The sequence below is a fragment of the Papaver somniferum genome, chromosome 5 (genome assembly GCF_003573695.1).
Source record: "Papaver somniferum cultivar HN1 chromosome 5, ASM357369v1, whole genome shotgun sequence".
Taxonomy (NCBI): domain Eukaryota; kingdom Viridiplantae; phylum Streptophyta; class Magnoliopsida; order Ranunculales; family Papaveraceae; genus Papaver; species Papaver somniferum.
In genome coordinates this window covers 15,591,332-15,600,165 of record NC_039362.1, presented here as the reverse complement: position 1 = coordinate 15,600,165, position 8,834 = coordinate 15,591,332, and positions in this window count along the sequence as shown.

Here is an 8,834-nt window from a genome sequence, read left to right as displayed (position 1 = left end):
CGGATACATGGGATGATGGTCTACCATGTAGCGCTTGAGTGCTCGACTGAGCATGCACCAAAGTCCTTTGTTGACCGGTTGGTGAAAGGATGATCAAACGCTAGTTTAATCATTTATTAAAATTGTGCTCGTGTGAGCATTATGTAGTAAAACCTGGATATGAAGAGATAAGGACCAACCAAGGGGTCATGGGATCGTCCCTTGGTGGTCGTGGGACTAGTTTTCAGTCGATTGAGCGAGTCCCAAGTCGGTTGAGAGAGTTTTGACCCAATACGAGCAATTGATAACAAATTAGATCAAAATTATAAAGATGTGTGGGACCGGCTCATTGAAAGCCTTAGGGACGGCCTTGGTCGGTCAAGGCAGCAAACCCGTGTCACCACAATGTTCATGTCTCAGTCTTGAGAGTTTTGGTATTTTCCTGGTGCACGTTTGAGCAATATATTGGACTTTCAGAAGAGTTTGATCTTGACTGAAACTCTCAATTTTGCTCGAATGAGCGAGTAGAACTTCGCTCGTGTGACCGGTATTTTGAGAATATTAAAATAATAATATTTTAATATATGATGTTAGTGGCCTAGTCGGTCATGTGACCGTTTGAATTTTCGGTTTTTTCATGGTTTGAGCAATATTTGAGAAAATATTGAAAAACTAGGGTTTCGCTCAAACGATGGAGTTCCCTGAGATGATTGAAATAATAATATAAGAAAATAAAGGATTGTGAGGTGTGGGACCAGCCACGGCTAGGGCATGGCCGGCCGGCTAGGTGGCTCGGTCCCGTGACACCTTTTCATATTTTTGTTCGATGAAAGTATAGAAAAACTAAGAGTTTCGCTCAGACGAGGGAGTTTGCTCAAATGAATGAGTTTTCGTAAGATGAGGGAAACAAATTAAAATAAATAAATAAAATAATGGGAGAGGGGGACCGGCCACGACGGCATGACCGGCCGGCCGGTGGGCCCGGTCCCAATGCTTCTTGTTTATTTTATTTAATATTATTTTCTTCATAAGTTCCTCGTTTGTCCATGTTTTCGAACGATCTTTCGTGCGTTTGAGAGATCATTCGTGCACTATTGTCAAGTACACATTTTCTTGGGGCTTACTCGGTGATTGTCCATACGTTTGTTGAATAATTATTACTAATTTATGAAATTCGGCTATGAATGAATGATTCATGAAACAGATGAGTAAAATGAGTTGAGTATCTCTTATTAATCCATGAAATCCAATCGGGGGATTCAGGGAACGGAGTAATGAGATACAATGGTTATCTATTACTAATCCATGAAATCCAGCCGGGGGATTCAGGGAACGGAGTAATGAGATATGGTAGATTATTTTCTAGGAATTTTGTATATGAATGTCACGCTAGAATTAATATATTTGCAGAATCGAGATATGAGATAATTAAAGCATCATATTCGTTCTGAGGGGTATATAGTCAGGGAACAACGAGCGGCGTAATGTCCAGAAGGCGTTAAGCTCTCTAACAAACATTATGTCTAGGAAACCGCCCAATCATTAAGAGATTTTATACACGGTCTCTCTACGTAGTCAGGGAACAACGAACGGCGTGACGTCCAGAAGGCGTTGCGCTCTCTAACAAACATTATGTCTAGGGAACCGCCCAATCATTAAGAGATTTATACACAGTTTCTCTACGTAGTCACGGAACAACAAACGGCGTGACGTCCTGAAGGCGTTAAGCTCCGTAACAAACATTATGTCTAGGGAACCGCCCAATCATTAAGATTCTATGTAAAGGTGTGTTGCTCTACGTAGTCATCGAATAACGTGCAACGTGACGTCCTGAAGGCGTTAAGCTCTTTAACAAAAATTATGTCTGGGGAACCGCCCAATCATTAAGATTCTACGTAGAGATGATGATGAAATGTGTGAAGCATGAAGCCTTTCGAGAAACATATTCATTATTGATCTGAGAGGAATGTTTGCTCAGTCAGAGATCGTGAAACGGTTCACGGATCGTAAAGTATAAATCGTCACATGCGTTCTTGAAGCCGGGTTGCAGTATCATGATTAGACTATTTTATCCCTTGTTGAAAATCCACCATCAACAGTATGGTAGCGAAACAAGATATCGTGGAATCACAAACAATGAGACGAAGATGTTTGTGACTACTTTTAATCTTACCTATCGGATATAAATCTCAAGCAAATCTTAGCAACGATAATATCAAATACGATAGTAAAAGTAAGATCAGAACACACAACAACAGAGAAAATAGTTGGGTCTGGCTTCACAATCCCAATGAAGTATTCAAGTAGTTAACCTACAGGGTTTCGTGTAAAATCTAAGGTTAATGGAGAATAGACTCTAGCTTATGCAACTAGTATCACATAGGAGGTGTCAGGATTAGGTTTCCCAGTTGCTAGAGTTCTCCTTTATATAGTTTTCAAATCAGGGTTTGCAATCTAAGTTACCTTGGTAACAAAGCATTCAATATTCACCGTTAGATGAAAATCTGATTAGATTCAATATAATATCTTTCAACCGTTAGATCAAACTTATCTTGTTATACACAAATGAAATGTACCTTCATTTAGGTTTATATAACCGTACCTAAATGTGTACACCATGTTGGCTTAACCATAGTTAACCGAGGTTAGCTATATGAACACTCTCATATCAACCTTATTCATCTTAACCATAACTAGTTCAAATGACTCAAATGAAGCTAGTTAAAGAGTTGTTCAATTGCTATGTTCTCATATAAGTATACAATAACACAATTGAATCAAAATTGGTTTGATTCACTCGAATCAATTCATGAAAATTATAGCCACGGTTTGCAAAGAATACATTCCTTAATATATAAATATATTAGTTCATGAGCAAACCAATTCTATAACTTTAAACACTCAAGAATGAAAACGGGTACGCATACTTAAGTAACCGGTCTGACTTTGGGTTCGCCAGTATGCGATCGGGTACGCATACCTTAGTACACTTCCGAAATCCAGTAGAAATTCCCGGACCTATACCTTACGCAAGTATGTGTACCGGTATGCGTACTTGGTACACGGAATTTCACAACTACAAGTACGCATACGGGTATGCGTACTTTAGTTCTGGTCATGGATCACATACATGCAAGAAAGTTCACTATGTTTATAATCCAATAGTTCTAAACTCCATTTCAATGATTGAAACTTTCTTTGAGGATGACAATTGCCGTTTTCACACGCTATTAGCATCAAAGCAATTTTCAAGTTATATAAATAATCATAACGAAACATTCCAAGTGATGGTTATTTTCAATGATGTTGTTGTAGTAAATTAAGATTCGAACTCTAAGACTTGTGAAGTTTAAATTTAAAGATTTAATAATAAAGGGAGAGTTACTGGGTCTAGGATTCCATCGAATTCATATCATAACGCTCAATTATTTATTCTCAACAATTATCACTCAATAAAGATAATAACATCGACTCTTATTTTTGCCAAGGTGGATTCTCAAAATATTAGTTATAAATCGTAAGCACGGGACATCAAACATCTAAGCAAGCATGACCTATCAAATAAAATAATAACTAACTAATTCAAATCATAATTTTATTTTAATTAGTGTAAAAGTCATATAGAAAATAAAATAGATTCACCATTGTATGAAATTTAGATTCCTCCGTCAACCCAGTGTCGGGGTTTAGCTTTTCATGATGAAAACACACTCAAAAATAGAATGCATAGATCAAATGGTGTTTTCATTGAAGAAAACTAATGATACAATGAATCTGCAAGCTGTATTGGCGTTACAGAAGTCACCGTTACAAGAGATGTTGCAAATTCAAAATAAGTGTGCCAAACTGACTGTTACGAGTACTGTTTATAAAGGACATTTCTCTGCGACAGTCAGTGGACGTTATATGTTCTTCTTCTTCTTCTTCTTCTTCTTCTTCTCTGTAGCAGCAGAGAAATCTGCTCTGCCACCCTCTGTTTTTCAACCCTATCACTCGATAAGCATTCTATGAACCCAAACAACACTTTATATATGCAACAACACCCGAACCTCTTGAGTTTAATGTGAAATATCCTCTCTTCACTCCTCTGCAACATCCCGGGATATTATTTCCTTTTTTATCTCTTGGTTTGATTTTCACGCGTCTGTCAGTGATCAACACGCTCCTGTCTTTCCATCAAATGATTCATACATACTCCAGCCTTGTTCCAACCACAGACGAACTTGAGAAAGTGAACAACATCCCGTGGAAAAACTCACCAACCCTGCTTCATCCGATCCACGTACGCTTCCTATTTTTTCGAATCTAAGGGACTTACAATCCCTATTTGATTAAAATAGGTCCACCCCAATCCATATAAACTCACAGAATTATGCTTCAAAAACAAAAATCACAAGATCTTCCCTATTTTGAACCAAAAACCAGAGAGAAGTTCTTGCCCGTGTTTTGTCTCCAATCATAGTTCTAGCCAGTTTGGGTCCAAATAGACGACTATGCCAATCCTGTTTAGGCTTTATAAGTAAACCCAATCAACTTCAGGCCGTTAGTCTCCCTAGAAACTCGGTCATAATCTCAACCCTAATTATCCAACTGTTGCACACATTTTCCCACCAAATTTGTTCTTCCTGTTTTCATCATTCGGTGATTATCTAGACAAATTTAACCAAAATTGAGCACATTACCATATCTGCTTGGGCTCTACGAACAAATCCATTTAATTTCAGTCATTTAGTATCAGCCAAACACATCCAAAACCGAAACTCTAATTTTGCTGCAATATTTCCCGCCAAAAACTAAATTTTAAATAGAGAAGATGAAGGGTACCCCTTATCCTGTTGTTGGGGTGTCGATAGTAATTTGAGTGCCCCTTAGTAATTGAGGTGCCCCTTAACCAACAGGGAGAGTTCGAATAATGCGTATCCTTCGGGTGCAAATAACATTTTTCTGTAGCGTCTCCAACGTACTTCCGAGGTGCAAAACATCATTTTTTAGAGCAACATTCTCCACAAGAGCTTATTTTCCTTGAAAAGACTTAAAACAAGATTATTAGTGATAAAATGAGACCCAGCTAATGTATTTATGGGTGAAAATGCGTTGCACTTTCGTGCTCATCAGTTCCCCCACACTTACATTTTGCTAGTCCTCGAGCAAAACAGAAAATTGACCCGCTACACAGCTGGTCATATAATAAGAGAGAGAGACCCGCTACACAGCTGGTCATATCAAATTTTTTTTAAAGACCCGCTACACAGCTGGTCATAACTGTAACAATCATAATTCGTTTTTTTTTTCATTTTTATATTTTTTTCTTAGACCCGCTACACAGCTGGTCATAACATGCAATAAAAAAAAAAAGAAAAGGCCCGTTACACAACTGGTCATAACCCTAAGAATAACATTTTTTTAAGACCCGCTCAACAACTGGTCATAATATACCTGCAAACCTACAATAGATCCTCAACAGTTGATCATGAATTGCAAGGAAATTCCTGAAACAGTAAAGTAAAAAGTTAACCACTCCCGCACATTTAAACATTACATTGTCCTCAATGTAATTGAGTCATCCAACGCAAAACTTAAGATGGAAAATTCATAAGATGCAAAAAGTGAACGAAAATATAAAAAATAAAATAAAAATACACCTACTGGAATGTACAAAAAGGATCTCCATAAACTAACAACCTGAAAATTTGGGGATCAACCCAAAAGACAACATTTACAAATGACAGCTTCACACGTATGTTATGAAAATGTAGGGATACTGAAACTGTCAGAAATAGAGGATTACCCCAAACCTAGTTTTTACAACACAAGGAAGCGTGTAAAGAACATAATATGGGGATACTATTGGGACCGGGAAAATATCAATTGTCTCATGCACGGTATTAGAAACGGGCAAGTCCTACGGGTATTTGGATGCAAAGTGATCCAACAAAATTTTAGAAGCACACAATTCTAACCCTAAATTTGGTAACTTTTGGAAGTCTAAGAGCGTCCACAGTGGTGCGAGTATAACCAAATACCAAAGACTAAAAAAAAAGACCAAATTTGGGTTTAGTCCGTCATGTGGCGTAGTGGGAAAAGAGTATATTTGGTGGCGCGTTGATAAACATTACGCCTGGGATCAGGCGTTGGTAAAGATAACGCCCGAGTGGGGCGTTGGTAAAGATAACGCCCGAGTGGGGCGTTGGTATAGTCTACGCTTCAGAAAAAAATAAATAAATAAATAAATAAATAAATGGGGCGGAGGTATAAAGCCCGCCCCATGCAAGTTTCATAAATTGTGAAGTAGAAATTGGAGTGGGGTGTTAAGTATATGAACACCCCATTCCGCGCGTTAACTTTATAAACGCCCCATCGGGCGTCCATTTAATCAACGCCCCGTTTCAGGCGTACATTATATCAACGCCCCTTGTGTAGCGGACATTATATCAACGCCCGATGAATGGCGGAGATTATATCAACACCCGATGTGTAGCGGAGATTATATCAACGCCCGACTATATTTGGATTTGGTCTTGATCGCAGACCAAATTTGGTCTGGATTTTACTCTTTGATCAAATTTTGATCGATGGTCCGTCCCACTACGCCAGCCCACTCGACTGAAAATTTGGGTTTACTCGTCCATTGCAGTTGCTCTAAGGGTCTAGACACAACCTATAAGTCGGGTGAATGATCTAGTGAGATAGATTCATCTATGGAATTAGTCGAAAAATCCACAGGGTCATCTATATGTTCTGTCTGGGACAGAGAGTCGCTACTAGATTGATTATCATTAGAATATAATATTTGGTATTCCATAATTCTCAATCTTTGTTCCAAACTAACTGGCGTGTGTTTGTAATACTTCTCATATATCATTAGAAGAGATTCTTCACTTACCATTTGTGGAGCAAAAACTCCATACCGTTGCCTATGCATATATTCACCAAGCATCATCTCAGATGAGGTTGCATGATAATTTGAATTTCTGCGCTTATATTCTGCCAGTGTCATCTTAGGTGACGCCTCCTCAAAAGAAGTCATCATCCTCAAAAAGTCCCTGAAAAGAAATGCAAAAAGAAACGCATAAAAAGGAAAAAAAAAAGGAAAATCTAAAATGAAATGAAAATATTGTACAAAATAAAAATAAATCTAAAAACAAGTCCGCGTCGGCGGCGCCAAAAATTGATGGTTATTTTTAATGATGTTGTTGTAGTAAATTAAGATTTGAACTACTTGTGAGGATTAAATTTAAAGATTTAATAATAAAGGGAGAGTTATTGGGTCTAGGATTCCATCGAATTCATATCATAAAGCTCAATTATTTATTCTCAACAATTATCGCTCAATAAATATAATAACATCGTCAAAGTATTAGTTATAAATCGTAAGCATGGGACATCAAACATCTAAGAAAGCATGACGCATCAAATAAAATAATAACTAATTAATTCAAATCATAATTCTATTTTAATTAGTGCAAAAGTCATATAGAAAATAAAATAAATTCACCCATGTATGAAATTCAGATTCCTCCATCGACCCAGTGTCAGGGTTTAACTTCTCATGATGAAAACACACTCAAAAATAGAATTCATAACTCAAATGGTGTTTTTATCGAAGAAAACTAATAATACAATGAATCTGCAACGCTGTATTGGCGTTACAGAATTCACCATTACAAGAGATGTTGCAAATTCAAAATAAGCGAGCCAAACTGACTGTTACAAGTACTGTTTATAAAAGACAGTTCTCTGCGTCAGTCAGTGGACGTTATACATTCTTATTCTTCTTCTTCTTCTTCTTCTTCTTCTTCTTCTTCTTTGCAGCAGTAGAGAAATCTGCTCTGCAACGCTATGTTCTTCACCCCTATCACTCGATATGCATTCTATGAACCCAAACAACACTATATATACGCAACAACACCCAAATCTCTTGAGTTTAATGCGAACTATCCTCTCTTCACTCCTCTGCAACATCCCAGGATATTATTTCCCTTTTTATCTCTTGGTTTTATATTCACACGTATGTCAGTGATCAACACGGTCCTTTCTTTCCATCAAATGATTCATACATACTCCAGCCTTGTGCCAACCATAGACGAACTTGAGAAAGAGAACAACATCCCGTGGAAAAACTCACTAACCCTGCTTCATCCAATCCACGTACGCTTCCTATTTTTTCGAATCTAAGGGACTTACAATCCCTGTTTGATTAAAACAGGTCCACCCCAATCCATATAAACTCACAGAATTATTCTTCAAAAAAAAAATCACAGAATCTTCCCTATTTTGAACCAAAAACCCAAGAGAAGTTCTTGCCCGTATTTTGTCTCCAATCAGAAATCTAGCCAGTTTGGGTCCAAATAGACGACTATACCAAGCCTGTTTAGGCTTAATAAGTAAACCCAATCAACTTCAGGCCTTTAGTATCCCTAGAACTCGTTCAGAATCTCAACCCTAATTATCCAGTTGTTGCAGACATTTTCCCGCCAAACTTGGTCTTCCTGTTTTCATCATTCGGTGATTATCTAGCCAAACTTAACTGAAACTGAGCACATTACCATATTTGTTTGGGCTCTACGAACAAAACCATTTAATTTCAGTCATTTAGTCTCAACCAAACACATCCAAAACCGAAACCCTAATTTTGTTGCAATATTTCCCGCCAAAAACTAGATTTGAAATGGAGAAGATGAAGGGTGCCCCTTATCCTGCTGCTGAGGTGTCGATAGTAATTTGAGCGCCCCTTAATAATTGAGGTGCCCTTTAACCAACAGGGAGAGTACGAATAACGTGTATCCTCCGGGTGCAAATAACATTTTTCTGTAGCGTCTCCAACGTACTTCCGGGGTGCAAAACATTATTTTTGG